This window comes from Pelodiscus sinensis, chromosome 1 (assembly GCF_052426305.1).
Source record: "Pelodiscus sinensis isolate ZL-2025 chromosome 1, ASM5242630v1, whole genome shotgun sequence".
NCBI classification, from domain to species: Eukaryota; Metazoa; Chordata; order Testudines; family Trionychidae; genus Pelodiscus; species Pelodiscus sinensis.
In genome coordinates this window covers 19,263,284-19,279,501 of record NC_143052.1, presented here as the reverse complement: position 1 = coordinate 19,279,501, position 16,218 = coordinate 19,263,284, and the positions used below count along the sequence as shown (strand labels likewise).

At 40.3% G+C, this 16,218-nt stretch overlaps 1 long non-coding RNA gene across 1 annotated transcript in view; it reads right to left on the bottom strand.

Moving 5' to 3' along the window:
- Positions 1 to 468: 468 nt before the first annotated feature.
- The window catches only part of LOC112544806 (uncharacterized), a 60,008-nt gene continuing 44,258 nt past the window's right edge, over positions 469 to 16,218 (bottom strand). The window contains exons 2-3 of the long non-coding RNA XR_003088139.3: positions 9,654 to 9,775; positions 469 to 969 (exon numbers count right to left, since the gene is read on the bottom strand). This is a non-coding gene — a long non-coding RNA (uncharacterized LOC112544806). The remainder of the gene's footprint in view (positions 970 to 9,653; positions 9,776 to 16,218) is intronic.

The window sequence follows — 16,218 nt, the reverse complement described above, 5'->3', positions numbered from 1 at the left end:
GTTCCTTGGTTCTATTGTTTTATCTTGCTCTAGCAGCTATTGTTTTCACCTGAAGCTATTGTAAAAATCTGGGATTTTTCCAGGACTTTTTTATTTGTCAGACTTTTTCTTCTGATAAACCAGGCCTCTATAAATTCAGTCAGCTGGTGCACATTTGACCCCATTTTTAAAATATAATCCCAGGGTCAAATATTTTTGTGTGTGAGAACAGAGTAATTATTTTTACCCTTAAGCAATTGGAATATGCAAGCATTTAATTTTACATCAGCAACCACCAATATTTCTTCTATGGTTTTCAGGTAAACAAGCAAGCTTGATACTAATGCTAAAGCAATTAAAGGGAATTACAATTTCCTTTTGAGTCTCCACTCGCCTATCTCAAAATGTGTTTGAGTGAAACAAAGTAAAAACTTACACACACTAGAATATAAGAGAGTAGACAACTATTTTGCTTTATGAAGGCAAGGTATTTATTTGCTATTCTTTCAAAACATAAAATGGATGTTTAAATGGGTATTTGTCTGATCGCCTGTCTGTCTTTTTCTCTGACATTTCCAGGGATTCCACTTACACAGCCTGAGTGCCAACATATGGTTGCATTCTGTAACATGAACTCATAGCAAGATCTATGAAGTTCATTCTTTAGTCTCCACCTTTGGGAGGTCTGTAGGTGGTAATCTTAGTGACCTGGATGTGATATCACCATTGTGGCATTTTCATTCACACAGCCCTGTTACATAGAACCCTTGCCCTCAGTATAATTTTTGAGAAATTAGCCTATCATTACAAAACATTAAATCACTTGTCACTCAAGCCGGTTTCTTGATGGAAATGTCAGATACACAGTAGGGGTGAAAGACCCCAGTCAGGATTTAACTCAGCATTTCCTTGTTTGGCCATATAGTTTCTGGAGGGGTGGCTCCTCTGGGTCTCTGTTGAGTAACAGGTTCATGGAAAACATGGTAATACCTGGAGGAAAAAAGACCATGAGGCTATAATTTTAGTAAGTCTGAACTTCCTCAGTTTTAAAACAGCAAATACATTAAACATTTTAATGTCATGTTAAATTCAGAATGCTGTAGGGGGTTAGAAATGTATACTGTGGACAAATAATACTTAATAAGGTGCCTAAATAACCTGTAATTGGTGTAATTAACTCTCCATTTGACACCTGACTCTACCCTATCCCCCCCACCACCATATTACTTCGCCAAAGCCCAAACTGTGTGACTGAAATTTGTTATGTGTTGAGAGTTGAACATTTTGGAGAAGCTTGTGGGACCAGGGCTTTGTTTCAGGCTCTCCCATGCCTTGTGACAACAAGTTGGTGGTGTGTTTATCCAGCAGAAATGGAATACATAGCAAATCAAAGAAACCTTGAAACTACAGTATCTAAGTTCCCATAAACAGACTATCCTATTTGAATTAATAATATCAGCATATATCTTTAAGTGGGGCAACATGCATATGTGTAAAGTCATTGATGTTCATTGAGAATTACAGTGACATATAGGGAGGAAGATTTCTTGTGGTGTGTAAATACTTCAAAGTATACTGTGGCCCCAGTGGGAAAAATCACTGATGGAAAAGGTCAAATACACAGTTTAAGTAACTCAAATACTTCCCTAGTGGATTGTACTTTTCAGTGGATAGCCTACCCCAAATTCTGATTTACAGAAGGACAATCTCCACTCATTGATATATTTGCTTTCAGCTTCCAACTCTCTATACAACTTTCTATGAGAGATATTCCCAAATATTTGTGAATATCCAAACAGTATGATTGAACTTGCACCCCTAATATTGCTGATTACATATTATATGTACGGTGTAACTCTTAAACAAAACTGTTGTTTATAGATAATCCAAGCATGACACCCAGACATACCGAAATTCTCCCCCCCCCCCATCTGTGTACTATGTACATTTTTTAAACATTGGCTTCAATATTTTTTTAAATCTATTCTAAAATAAATCCTATTGAACAATTAGATATCCCTTCTGGAATGACAGACTCCCAAGGTAAAATGTAAGCACAGCTAATGAGGAATCAAACACAGACTTGAGGCTTGGCCTCCCATATTGTAAGTAAGTTAACAACTGAACCAAAGGTTATTGTGGAGTAAGGTGTTTACTGTTTCTCTGGAGTTGTTTCATTTTGTAAAACTAATTATTCATTGGGCAAGAAAAGATGAAAGAACAATGGAATGGTAATGATAGGTGCAATGGATTTTGAAAATGAAACAAATACAACTGGAAGAGAAATGAAGTGACAATATATAAAATAATTTTGTCTTGGATGTCATTAGAGTAAGATTTCAGAACAACATTTATAACTTGTACAACAAAGATTCATTCAACAATATCTATTCTGTGCCAAAAGTTTGTAAAGTTCTACTCACCCTCTCATCTAAACTAAAGGATCTGACAGATAAATAAAATATTGTTATTATCACTTCTATAGGAAAAATAAAGAAGCTAGTTTTGCATCTAGTGTGGTGAATTTTCATGATTGTTTTATAAGCCTATGCCGCCATTTTGTAATTTTTTTTTTCCTGACAGGTATTGTTTAACAAGTGTCTAAGAGCATAAAGAATCACCCGTGCACCTGCAGGGAAATAAAGATTGTATTTAAAATCAAATTATCAGAAGATTTGATAATTAAATGAACATAATGGCTGGGTTAGCTTTGGCTGTAATGCTAGCATTTGGATGCATTACTTATAAGTACAATCATCAGAAATTTATGCACTTCAAATAATTTCATATAACTTGCGCTCACTATAGGTTTTTAAAATGTTGCTTTCCAGTGTTCAAGGACACTCTTCATCTTCTTCTTATTTGTGGTTTAAATTAAAAAGTTCAGACAGTCACAGGTTTTTTTTTTATCTGTATTCTTGTCTGTGGTAGACTATTGGTCATTCTGCTCTGAAATTGCATTTTGGAATGATTCATTCCCTTGAGGTATAATGATCATTTTTCAGTTCCAATCACTATTCATTCATTTTCTCTGGAGACTTTTTGGTTCACTTTCAGCCTATCAAGTGCACATGTAAGATCCCTTTTCAAAGAGGCATGTATCAGTGAAATTCTTCTACTGGCTTTTCACCTACTAATTGCAAGCAGGGAACTAGTTCTCCTTTTTCAAGCAAAGCCACAATTTTTAAATCTTCCCTTACTTTAACGGTGGTTATAGAACCATATATAGTACATAAATTGTGATCATGATAATGTGAGGCTTTCATCTCAGCTTGAAATAGCATCTGCCCACTATAATGTCTTTGAAATCTTGATTGATAAAGGATCTAGACCTGTTTTTAATTACTGTATAATGTACTTGGTGAAGGTTAATATGTTGCATTAGGAAAGAGAGCCGGATATAATTCTAGCAGCTAAAGCAGAGAAGGGTATAGAATTCAGAGTTGTGTCATGCCTATACATTTCAGCATTACAAAAAAACATGTTTTTTAGTAACAGAGAGATTTTCTATTTTTAAGAGAAACATGGAAAGTTGTATTGCTCTTTTTGGGTATAAATAGAAGGCATGTTGGTTCTATGTGTTAGGGACTAAAAGGAATTCACATGCATTCATATATTAAATAAATTCCCACTTCCTAAAATAAAAGGAAAGAACATTTTTCCAAGCTGATCATTCTGATTTATATTGTTCTACTAAGTGGACCAAATTCATTGTTGAATTATCTCCCCTAACATCAGTGGACTCACGCCAGTCATTAGTTCGGTCATTAGTTCAGCCACATTTCTCTGTCAAAATGTGGTGCAGGTTCCACATTACATTGAGAACAAAAATGTTTGCAAATTCTGGTTTCGCTATCTGGACTCTTGCCAGTCAAATGAACCATACATAATATTAACAGCCTTGAGTAATGCTGAGCATGCCCTGAGAAATGTCATCACAATCTAGATATGATTCTTTTTTTCCCATCTTTCAGCATGGTTTGAAGACTATGTAATGACTTTTTTTTCGTGTTGGATGTTTGTGTAATCAAATAGTATTTTATATATTCTATAAACATTTGCTTAGTGTCACAATTCTAGCAAAAGAATTTACAAATTCTTAATTTTTAAGACGTGTAAGGAAGTGTCATTGTGTGATAATGTTATATATTTAATTCATTTGCTAGATAAGATTGAAAATTGAGTATTTTCAGGATCATAAGGGTATTATTTTCTCTGCAGTGCTTTAGTGTGGTTTTAAAATGTCTCTAAAGATTAGCAGGGAATGGATGGTGCTGAGGATTAGTAATAAGACACATTTATTTTTAAGTCCTAGATTTCTGTTTAATATCTACTCCATGTCTCTAGATTTCAAAAGTTATCATTTCATATTTTTTCACTGCTCAAAAATCTGTTCCAAATGTATTCCCCCTCCCACAAAAGAAAGGGGAACTAATTGGTATCGTCTAGCCAACCTCAGGAGAGAGGACGAGGACTGAATTGATCTGGAGATTAAGATATCTTTTCTTTTCAATAGGTGGTCTCTTCTGCTTTCGTCTGAGATACATGGATCCCTGTGGTCTAGTTGGCATTATCACAGGGGTGGTCAAATTATCACGAGGAGTAATGGTAGTTCGGACTAGGAAGCCTAGTCCGAACTATCTAGTCCATGCTGCGTGTAGCCGCGTGACACGGAGTCCGCACTAGCGGACATTTAAAAATGGCGGCGCCTGGCTTTATGCACATGAAGCCCAGGAAATTCAAATCCCGGGCTTCATTTGCAACTCTGTATGACTACATTAACCAGTTCAAACTAGGGTGGTAGTGTAGACATACCCTTATATATTTGAGAGAGTTTGTATGTCATCTGTGTATCTGTCCATGAGTCCGTTTGTTCAAGAACTCCTAAACAGTAAGAGCTAAGACCACAATATTTGGTATTTCCTCTTATCCTAACTTAAAGCAATGTCAGGGTTTGGTTGTGCCACAAAACTGGGAAGTGCCTGGAAAGGGATTGTTTTCCATAATATGGAGAGGGAGGGGGCTGCAAGGAGGGACAGTTATACTGCAGAGTGTGCCCATGGTGGGTGAGCCGCACCTTGTAAGACAGTGTCTGTCAGGGGGAGGGGTTCGGAATGTTGCTGTTCAGAATCCACGGAAAAGGTTCCCATGCTGGTGTTGATCATGGATGCCCTACTCCTGTGCTGGCCCCCATACCTACAGTGCAGGGCTGTCCTCACAAATTATGGGTCCTACACAACTAAGGCCCCTCCCAGCTTCTCTCAGGGTCCAGGTGCTTCCCACCCTCCCTGTTTGTGAAGCTCCTGCCAAGGTCTGGGGCTTTCTTCTCTCCCACTCTGTGCAGCTTCTGCTGGGGTATGGGGCTTCCCTCTCTTCTCGTCCCACCCTCAGCTCCTCCCAGGGGCCTGGTGCTGCTCTCCCTCCCCTTCCTGCACATCTCATGCCAGGGGCCTAGAGCTTCCTTCTCTTCCTGCTCTGTATGGCTCTAGCCAGGGACCTGGGTCTTCCCTTCCTCTCCTCTCATGCAGATCCACCCAGAGGTCTGGGCCTTCTTTCCCTTTCCCTCCAAGGATTCCCTCCTGCTGGGGCCTTGGGGATTTCCCCCTGCCCTCCACCCCACCCCATGGTGCTCCTTCTAAGATATTTACTCCTTTCCCACCAGCCCCCACGTATTGCTTCCCTCACTGCCACTCCCTGCAGCTTACTCAGGCCTGAGGGCTTCCCTGGTGCTGCAGAGGCTGGGGGTCCACACTGCTCCAAGTCTGGCAGTAGGGATCCCTCTGGCTGATAGGAACACATCAGGGAGGGGGCAGGGAGAAGCCCTGCACTGCCATGGGCATACAAGTGCACACGGCTGTGTAGAGACACCCAAACATTTGTGCCCCAAATATTCAGGTGCCCTATGCAGCTGTGTCTTTTGCATATGCATAGAAACGGCTCTGCCACGGTTGCAGTCCAATCCACTCCCTGCAGAGCCCTCAGCTCTGGCACTATACAGCAAAGAGGGAGCCCAGGTGGGCACACAGTTGCCATCACCCCTGCTGGCCCCAGGGAGAACCTGCCAACTGGCCAACATGGTCCCCACCACCATGGGCAGCCCCAGAGAGACACTGCTAAGTGGGCAGCACAGTCCATGCCACCAAGGGTGGCCCCAGGGGAAGTACTGCTGGCCACACAGCCCAGGCATGCAATCTCAAGCAGCCTCCAGGAGCTGCCACCAGGAGAACCATGTGGCCCCAGGCACCCTGGAGAGATGCTGATGTCCAGACATTGCCACCCTCACCACTGTGGGCAGCACCAGGGACCTACCACCTCCCAGACAGCTACCTTTGCCTCCATGGGTAGCTGTGACCCCAGTGAGTCTCCCCCACCTCAAAGCCCCCTGTCCTTATTCCCCCCTGCCCTAACCCCTGCAGTCCCTCATCCCCTGAACTGAGTCCCCCACACTCCCACCCCCCTGCCCTGAGCTTCCCAAGCCTCCACGCCCTCTGCTCTGAGCCCCCACCCCGTGCCCAGAGCCTCCACACATGTCCCAGACTTCTTCCTTGTACCTGGCACCCCAGCCTCCTTCTCAGCAGGAACATCTGCTTTATAATAAAATTGGTGGGAAAGGATAAACTCCAAAGAGGCTCCCCCTTGTGCTCACATAAGTGAACCTGAATACTCTCTCAGTCCTCAACGAGAGACCTTGGGGAAATTCTCTGCAGCATAATCATGGACATCTCTGAGATTGCCTTTGCCCTTCCTGACCGGCTGTTGTCAGGGTCTTTCTCTGAGGTCTCTGCCTCCCTGACCTTCTTTGACCAATAAGCTGAGATCCTGCAAAAGGCCCTTGAGACTTCATCACTGACCCACCCACCCCCTGCCCTGTAGGCCTAATATCCTGCCCTGGCCTATCCCCTTTGTTTGTTTGAGCTCCTCCTATTGTACTAATCAGTGTTAGTTCTGGAGAACATGCAGGATACACATAACAATATCAGCAGCTGCTCAATGTTCTACACTCAGTTTTTCATAGATTTGTAGATACTGAGGCCAAAAGAGATTGTCAAATCATTAAATATGACTTCCCTACATATCACAGGCCTCTTGTAGAACACAGTAGTGAGCTTTGGACCAAGAAAGACATCTAGTTTCATTTGAAGACATTTAATGATGGTGACGCTACCACTTTCATTGTAATTTGGAAGACATTGATAAGGTGAGGGGAAGAGAATTGAGCCCAGGGCCATACTTGAGCATCTATACTTTCTTTCTACTTTTGTAACTATTTTGGGTAGGAATACATTTATTTATCTATTTTTACATAAATAGTTGCCCTGGCACAATTTCTAGTGTGGATACAGTTATATCTTTGCAAAAGTGCCTTACACTTAGGCTACGTCTAAACTACATGGCTCCATCGACAGAGCCATGTAGATTAGTTTACTCGAAAAAGGGAAATGAAGCGGCAATTTAAATAATCGCCGCTCATTTAAATCAAAATGGCCACCGCGCTGTGCTGATCAGCTGTTTGTCGGCACAGCACGGCAGTCTAGACAGGGATCTGATGACCCCAGAACCCTTCATTGGCAGATCCTGTAATCCTCAGCATAAAGGCTCTGCCGACGAAGAGTTCTGGGGTCGGCAGATTCCCGTCTAGACTGCCGTGCTGTGCTGACAAACAGCTAATTGGCACAGTGCAGCGGCCATTTTGATTTAAATAAAGCGGCGATTGTTTAAATCGTCGCTTCATTTCCCTTTGTCATCCTGCCTCACCTACATGGCACTGTCGACGGAGCCATGTAGTCTAGACACACCTCTAGGGTACGTCTACACTGCAAGTTTATTTCGGAGAAAGCAATTCTGGCAGATATCTTCCAGAATAACTTATTTCAAAATAGACCGTCTACAATACAGGGAAGCCTCAAAATTACTCCTAGGCAGGCTCCCCGAATGTGGATGTGCTATCTCGATTTAGAGCCCTAGGAGGCACTGAGGAGGCATAACTTAGAATGGCCCTGGTGAAAAGTTATTTTGACATAGCAGCAGTGGAACATCCACACATCCCCTCTTCTGAAAAAGCTTTTTTGGAAGAGGCATTATTCCTTGTGGAATGAGGTTTACCAACATCAGAAAAAGCCCTCCGTTATTTTGATTTTCTTAAGAAATAACACAATTGCAGTGTGGATGCTAGTATTTTTTTTCCCCAGAATAACGACTGTTATTCCAGAAAAATGGTGCAGTGTAGATGCGCCCTTAGTCCCCTTTCTAGACTGAAATAGCTATTCTGGCATAAAACATCTTTATGTTTCTATGACTGTCCATAGTAGAGGGCTTGTTTAGCTTTGTCTGTATTAATAGATCTCAAATAGTACAATTTTCTAACATAAACAAGCCCGTACCAACACTCCCACACCTTTATAATGACTTAACACACATACACACACACAAAGTCAGACTATTTTCAAGAGGGAAAATATGACACTCAGATGCTTGTCCCACAGATACTACAATGATGGGCACAAAATAAGAATCATAAATAAATAGCTCCTATATTGCATGCAGACTAACGAAAGTCAGTGCAGGGCTGTCATGGGGTTGACAGTCCCTTTAAGGCAGTGGTGCCTAAACTATTTCTGTCATGCCTCTAGGCAACAAATGGAAAAGTAATTTAAAAGGAAAGAGCCTATGTAGGCATTTGATTGCCTATCAAACATCTGGCCCTGATCAAATGTTATCAGGACTGAGCTCTTGAGGACAAGAGCTCTGTGTTGTTTCAGAAGAATCTACAGCCTGTTTAACTCTCTAAACTCAGTGATAAAATTATGGAGAAAAAAGAGGTGACATAGATTTTAGCTGGTTAAATCATGTTAGAACCCTAGATAAAGGGGACAGTGTTGGAAGATTCTGGATGCAAGTGGTGTATTTCTGAATCCAAGGTGCTGAGAGTGTAATGCCTGCAAAAGCATGATCTGGGATGTCCCTTCTTACAAGAGGGTAGAATAGGGCACTAGTAGTAAGGGATTTCCCTCTTATTCAGTCTTGGCAAATGCACACAACTTCATGAATATGGAGCAATAAACATGTGGAAAAAGCTAAGCTGCATTGAAATTTATCACAGAAATGGTCTCCAGAAGTTAAAGTGTAACATAACATCCAGTCCTCAGAAAAACAAAAATTAAAGTAAGAAGCAGTGGGCATAAATACAAACAGCCACTGTAACAAACCAAAAATTATAATTGCCTAGTTAAGTAATCTAGCTTGCCATACATGTGGTAGCACCAGAGTATTTGAAATTAGAGTTAGTCAGAATACAGAATTTCCATATTGTTAAATATTCCAGGCTTCTGAAATTTAGCTTTTTGTCCTGGATTTACATAAAAGTAGAAATCTCTAAATATCTAGCCAAATGGAAATTCTGAAATTTTGTATTTTGAAACATCAAAGCATCCATAGCAAACCATTTTTCTTCAGAATGGTATTGAATATATACATAATAAATTTAATATTATAAGTATACATATTATAAAAACCAAGATGAAATGAAAAAAACAGAACAAAACAAAATACTCTATTCTCATTTTGAACAATTTTACAACTTTTTTGTTTGAAACTATGTCAAATTTGATACATTCCTGTAAAACATTTTGATTTTGTCCAAACACAATTTTCCAAAGGAAACCTGTCCCACTTACTTTTTTGACAGTGCTACCTTTTAGTTCTTCATAGTCTAAGATTAAATCTATCCAACCCCACCATTTGCAGATGGAACAATGGGCCTTTTCCACCAGGATATTAGGGTATGATGCTGTGATAACTGTGTAAACAGAGAACAAAAGAAAGAGAACAAAACAAAGATCAGCTTTTTCAAAGTATCTGAGGGTGTATCTACACTGCAATGTTATTTCGATATAACTAGCATTATTTTGAAATAACAAAGCGAGCGTCTACACAGCCATTTCATTCTTTTGAAATAATTTCAAAATACAGGCAGTCCCCGGGTTACGTACAAGATCGGGACTGTAGGTTTGTTCTTAAGTTGAATTTGTATTTAAGTCGGAACTGGTACATATTGTAGGGGAAACTCTAGCCAAACATTTCTCCAGAGCTCAGTTTTATTCTCCCACACCTCACTTCCCTCAGTCCTTTATTCTCAAGCTGAGGTGTCTGCTGAGAAAAGCCACTCCACGTCTCCCTGGTCTGCTGGGGGGGAGGTGCTAGCTTCGCGTCTCCCTGGTCTGCTGGGGGGAAGCAGCTAGTGCGGGGTTGCCTCAACCCGTTTTTAAGTAGAGATCTGATGTAAGTCGGATCCATGTAACCCGGGGACTACCTGTAATGGCCAGCTTATTCTATGAAGAATAAAGTCTATTCCAGAATACTTATTTTGAAATAAGGCATGTGTCAATGCTCCAATGCTGTTTTGAAATAAACCCTCACCAGGGCCATTCTAAGTTATTCCTCCCCAGTGCCTCCTAGGGCTCTAAAATGAGATATCACATCTACATTAGGGAAGCCTACCTCGGACTGATTTTGAGGCATCCCTGCAGTGTAGATGTGCTATTTTGAAATAAGCTATTTTGGAATAACTATTCCAGAATAGTTTATTTCGAAATAGCAGTGCAGCATAGATGTTCCCTCAGAGAATAAAAAAGAAGGAATAAAACGACTTCACATATATACATAGGTAGGCTAAATCCTCTCTCACATGTGTAGGCTACAGAAGTCTCTGAAGTTCTACAAGTGCCTGTGAAAATCTACACTTCTTATTGGGCAGCAGAGCAGTACTCCACAGTTACTCATTTTAACATGCATATCTCCCTAACTCTTCTACAAGAGGGGTGGGGAAACTGATCTGCAACTACTGCACAAACATGTACAGAGGCTATGAGATGCTTTCTGTTATGGCCTCTTCATCACCAGTGGGATTGAGAATTCTCTCCCCATGGAACGTCCAAGTATATAGCTTGTTGATACTGGATGTGTCTTAAGGAAAGACTTTGAGGCTATAGGGCAGATTTTTGAAAAACATCTCATGGATTTAAGAGCACAAATTCCATTGACTTTCAATGGGACTTGAGGTCTTCACCTTCTAAAGTTCCCTCCATAAGCAAGACTCCTCTTTAATGTTGAAAAGTTTTCCATGAAAAATCATTCATTAGCTTGGGTTCCCTTAAGGTTAGCTGCTGCCATTCTGAACTTAGTCTGTTAAAGTGAAGAAAAATGATCAACCCATTTGTGTGGTCTTCTTTAATTCCTGCTGCGAGGCCAATACACACTGTATAAGCAGTTTACAAAAATGTGCTGTGTAGCACTTCCCAAAGCCACTGGTGCCAGCTGAAAAGCTATTTTTCAGTCTTTCGCAGATAAAGGAAAGCACTTAAGGAATGAAAGCTTTAGTTTGACATTTCTGTGCTAACTAAACCTTGGCTCTAAAGACAAATAGTTATAAATTGGCCTAACAATAGAAAAAAACATTTGACATTTAAACTATCCTTAGATGGACTATTTCAGGGGTGAACTGATCACTTTATTTCTCTCTTAGGAAACAAAATCATACCAAAATAATCCCAAAACTAATAAGAAAAAAAAAAAGATGCAAATATTGTCAAGTATTGTCTTAGTATTTCACTCAGTAGGTTCATTCCACAATTAGCACAGGTTTGTAAACTTCTGAAAATGTAGAGATAAAATATTACTGTAGAGCTATTTATATCACAGAGTACTATACCATTCTTTAATCACACGTAGCATAAACAACTTTGTGTTAATCCAGAAGAAACATCAAAGTATTTATAGGTTATGGTTTGAGTTTTCCCGTCTACAATTTGTAGAAGCACTAGACAAAGCTGAAAGTTGTTGCTAGTTTCCAACATTGGCCTACTCCAGCCCTCTCTCATCAAAGCAACTTGGAGCCAGGAGAGAAGCACCTCTCCATGGCCACTGCAGCGCTAGTAGGCACAGTTGGGGTATGTCTACACTACCCCGCTAGTTCGAACTAGCGGGGTAATGTAGGCATACCGCACTTGCAAATGAAGCCTGGGATTTGAATTTCCCGGGCTTCATTTGCATAAGCCGGGCGCCGCCATTTTTAAATCCCGGCTGGTTCGAACCCCGTGCTGTGCGGCTACACGTGGCACGAACTAGGTAGTTTGAACTAGGCTTCCTAGTTCGAACTACCTAGTTCGTGCTGCGTGTAGCCCTGCGGCATGGGGTTTGAACCAGCCGGGATTTAAAAATGGCGGCGCCTGGCTTATGCAAATGAAGCCCGGGAAATTCAAATCCCGGGCTTCATTTGCAAGTGCGGTATGCCTACATTACCCTCCTAGTTCGAACTAGGAGAGTAGTGTAGACATACCCTTGGGGAAAAAGCGCATGTCCCCTGGCTGGGGCAGGTCCAGGTTCATCTGCCCTCTGTGATCCCCAGCCACAGTGAGGAATGCAACAAATGGTGCACTTCCACCTTATTCCCTGCAGAAGAAGAACAGCAGGCAATGTTCCTGTACCAATTGGGGGGGGACGACGACTCCAGCCCTCCCACCCTCCCTAAGGAGCACCTGAGGTGTGGGAAGCTTGGGGATAGGGCAGTCCCAGATGGGAGAGAGTGCCCTGAGCCAGCCACTTTCACGTCTGGTGATTCTAGATCTTTTCTGTTTGCTTTAAGGAGAAACCATCTCATTCCAGATACATCCCATTTTCCTGGCACAACCAAACCCTTACCTTGCTTCAAGTTATGATAAGAGGACGCTGTATTATAAATTTGATGGTTCTTGCTCTTACAGTTTACGAAGAAACAAAAGACAGGACTGTGCAGCACTTTAAAGACTAACAAAATGGTTTATTAGGTGATGAGCTTTCATGGGCCAGACCCACTTCCTCAGATCAAATTGTGGAAGAAAACTGGCATGACCATATATACCAAAGGAATACAATCAAAAAAAGTGAACACATATAAAATGGACAAATTGGATTTTAGAACAGAGGGGGAATGAAGGGGGGAGGTTAGTGTCTATGAGATGATATTACGGGTGATAATCGGGGAAGTTATCTTTGTAATGGGTAAGATAATTAGCATCTTTGTTGAGGCCCATTTGTAAAGTGTCAAATGTAAGCATGAATGACAGTTCAGAGGCTTCCCTTTGTAGTCTTGTGTTAAAGTCTCTTTGAAGCAGGATGCATGTAGTGAGGTCGTTGAGACAATTCCCAGTCTGGTTGAAAGGCAAGAAACAGTGCAGAGAATCTAATCTCAAACATATAAGTTGAACCATCTAGTAAAAGAGTTTTGATCACACACTTTAACAAAGGTGGATATTCTAAACCATCTTTCAACTAGAAATTCCACCTGTTTCACTCAAAAATTCCCGGAAGAGTGATTTTTTTAATTGAATGCCCAGTGTCCTATCACTCTGACATTCAATTAGTTTCTCCCAAATGTCATTTGAGAGACAGAACAAGGTCACTACATCAGCTACACAAGGTTGGATAATTCAGGCACTTAGGGGTGTATTTCCTTCAAAACAATAGAGCAATATTGCCAACCCCAACTGTTCAAAAATCATGTCAGGCTCACCAAAAATCATGACTTTCGCTTTAAACTCATGACATTATTTAAAAATAATAGATTTGGTATGCTTTTTATTCACCTTCTGCCTCTTAAGCTCACACTGGCTCCACGAATACTCAGTAATTCATATTCTGTTTCATGAGTAGTATCAGTTAACCACAGGAATGGAATGCCTACACCTGTTTCATTCTTTGTTTTCCAGAGATTTAACTGTCTCCTGAATGAAAATATCTTGTTGTACAGGACAAAAAGAAAAAAAAATCTTGCTGCTCCCCTCAGTGAGACATTTAGAAAAGTCAGTTTATCAAAAATATCAGCAAAGTAAGCCAAAAGCACACCCGTTGGGGATCACATACTGGCTGCTTTGCTGATACTATAATCCACTAGAGAAAGTCAAATTTTGTTTCTCAGTTCATAAACATATTGCAACACTTTCCCTCAATAGCCACATGACTTCCACATGAAGCAACAAAGTACTGTGCTCCACACCCATTTCTGCACACAACATTGCAAAGAGTTGCGCCCTTGTGGGCTGCATCTTGATAAAGTACTTTTTTTATAGCAGAATTCTGAACATCAGTAATTTCCTGATCCATGTGACAAGTTGCAAGGTCTTTGTGCTGTATTGGCACCAAGCAATTTGAAACACAGAAGAGCCTCCACCAGTGAAGAGTCCAACACAGGCTTCCCACTTGAACTCACAAGAAGTTAGGAATTTGTTGAAAATATTAACCAGTTCAGATCTGGTTGCAGGCATTTCAACTGTCTTGCAGAACATAAAATCTTCCAATACTGATATTTTCTAAGAGTACCCAACATAAGTAATTAAAAGAGCTTTTGATATATTTGTTGCTTCATCCAACTAGATTCCATTTAACTGGATGACAACTGAGAGATCAGCTGTGCACTGATAGTTTTCTGACATGTCAGGGATTTGGCAGCTGACCATGTTGTCTGATAGCGATGTGGTTTTTCATTTCTCTGCTGCGCTGTCACCAGCCATTGTCCTGCAAATATCAGCTGCAGTTGGGATAAAAAATTTTTTCCTAGTTGTCTAAGGCTTTTTATTTTAGGCATTGTGGTTTGTAACTTGATATGATGATTTAAAGGCATGCAGGATTGGATGACATATTTTTCAATGTGTTTGTTAATTTCTTGTAGCTTTCATTAAAAAAAAATCTCTGTTCTTTCTTGTCAGATCGCCATGTTTCATTTCTAAAGGGCATATTCATTTCGTTGGCTTCAGGCAATCATTTAGTAAAGTGTATACATTACACTTCAAGGTCTAATTTCGCTGTTAACTGTAATGAAAGAGAAACCAAAATCCAAATATATGTCATCATATTTTCTTACATTTGCAGATATTTGTCTCTGTTTTGCCATTTCAGCTCCTGCCCTTTTTTAAAAAAAATTACCATCTTTTGACAAAAGGCACCAATCCATTTTCCACCATGTAATGACATGAAAAAATATCAAACTCACTAGCAGATTAAGTACTATATAATTCCTTGTTGTAATAGCAGGATATCCTATACTAAACTGGGTGTCAAGCATGTTAGTTGTTGCTATAGAAATGATCACTGCTTTATAATTAAATACATTTAACACACTACTGTTTACTGCATATACAGCCTTGTATTGGCCAAAAAAATCCTTTCTGGTTAAATCAGTTGCAAAACGTTTATGCATACTATTTCAATGTGTATAATTGTTAAGACTGTGTTCCTGTTATGTTACAATAATTTTAAAATGTAAAAAATGCCTTGAGCATCATGCTTCCCTGTATTTTCCTCCATGCCGTCTGAGACGGTACACCTCACCATTTGAAAACCACTGTGTTAAAATCATGAGTGTTTTACTTGTGATGTAAGATAGAAAGCACCAATACAAAAGTTGCCATTATAGAGCCATCACATTGCCTCAGTTTGAAAGCAGCTATTTGCATATATATTTGCATGTATATACAACCACACTTAAGTTGCGGTCCTCAGCATGTGCTGTATCATTGTGGCCCCCGGGGTCTCCAAAGTTGAGTAGCCCCAAGCTAGGGAGCAAATTCCACATGTGTTGACAGAACTAGCAAGACCAGTGGGTTCTTTAGATTTACTGGAATCAATTCTTTTATCCATATCAAGGCCACGCAGTTCTAAATTATTATAACACAGGTTTCATATGAAGGTTTTAATACAGGAGGGTGTTTCTTTGACCCTGTCCTTTTGAGTGTTTCATATTCTCCCATCGCCTTTCACCGTGACATTTTTTTTTATTAACACAACACTTGACTAGTTTATAGAGCTTATATTGAACATAGGGTGATGTACCAATATTATTGGAATCATCCTGATATTAGGGGCTTTATCTTATACACACAAGCTTTCTCTCTCACCCCTCAAAAAAGGTGTCACCATTTTTCACATATAAAAATAAAGGAGAGCATTTCAAACTCCTTTTTCAAGGAGATCAGGATAATCTCCTGATGGATATCACATATAAGTAGAAGGCATAATTACATACAAGGTTACAAAAACACTGATCCTGGAGAATGGAGATTTAATCTTACCATAAAAGCTACATATTTTTTTGTGACAGTAAGATTGATGTGAGCAAAATAAATTATGCAAATGTGTAGATATGAAACTGGGACTAATTAAGCAGCAAGGTCATGTACATTTGAAAGGAAGTGCAGATTCAAATATCTC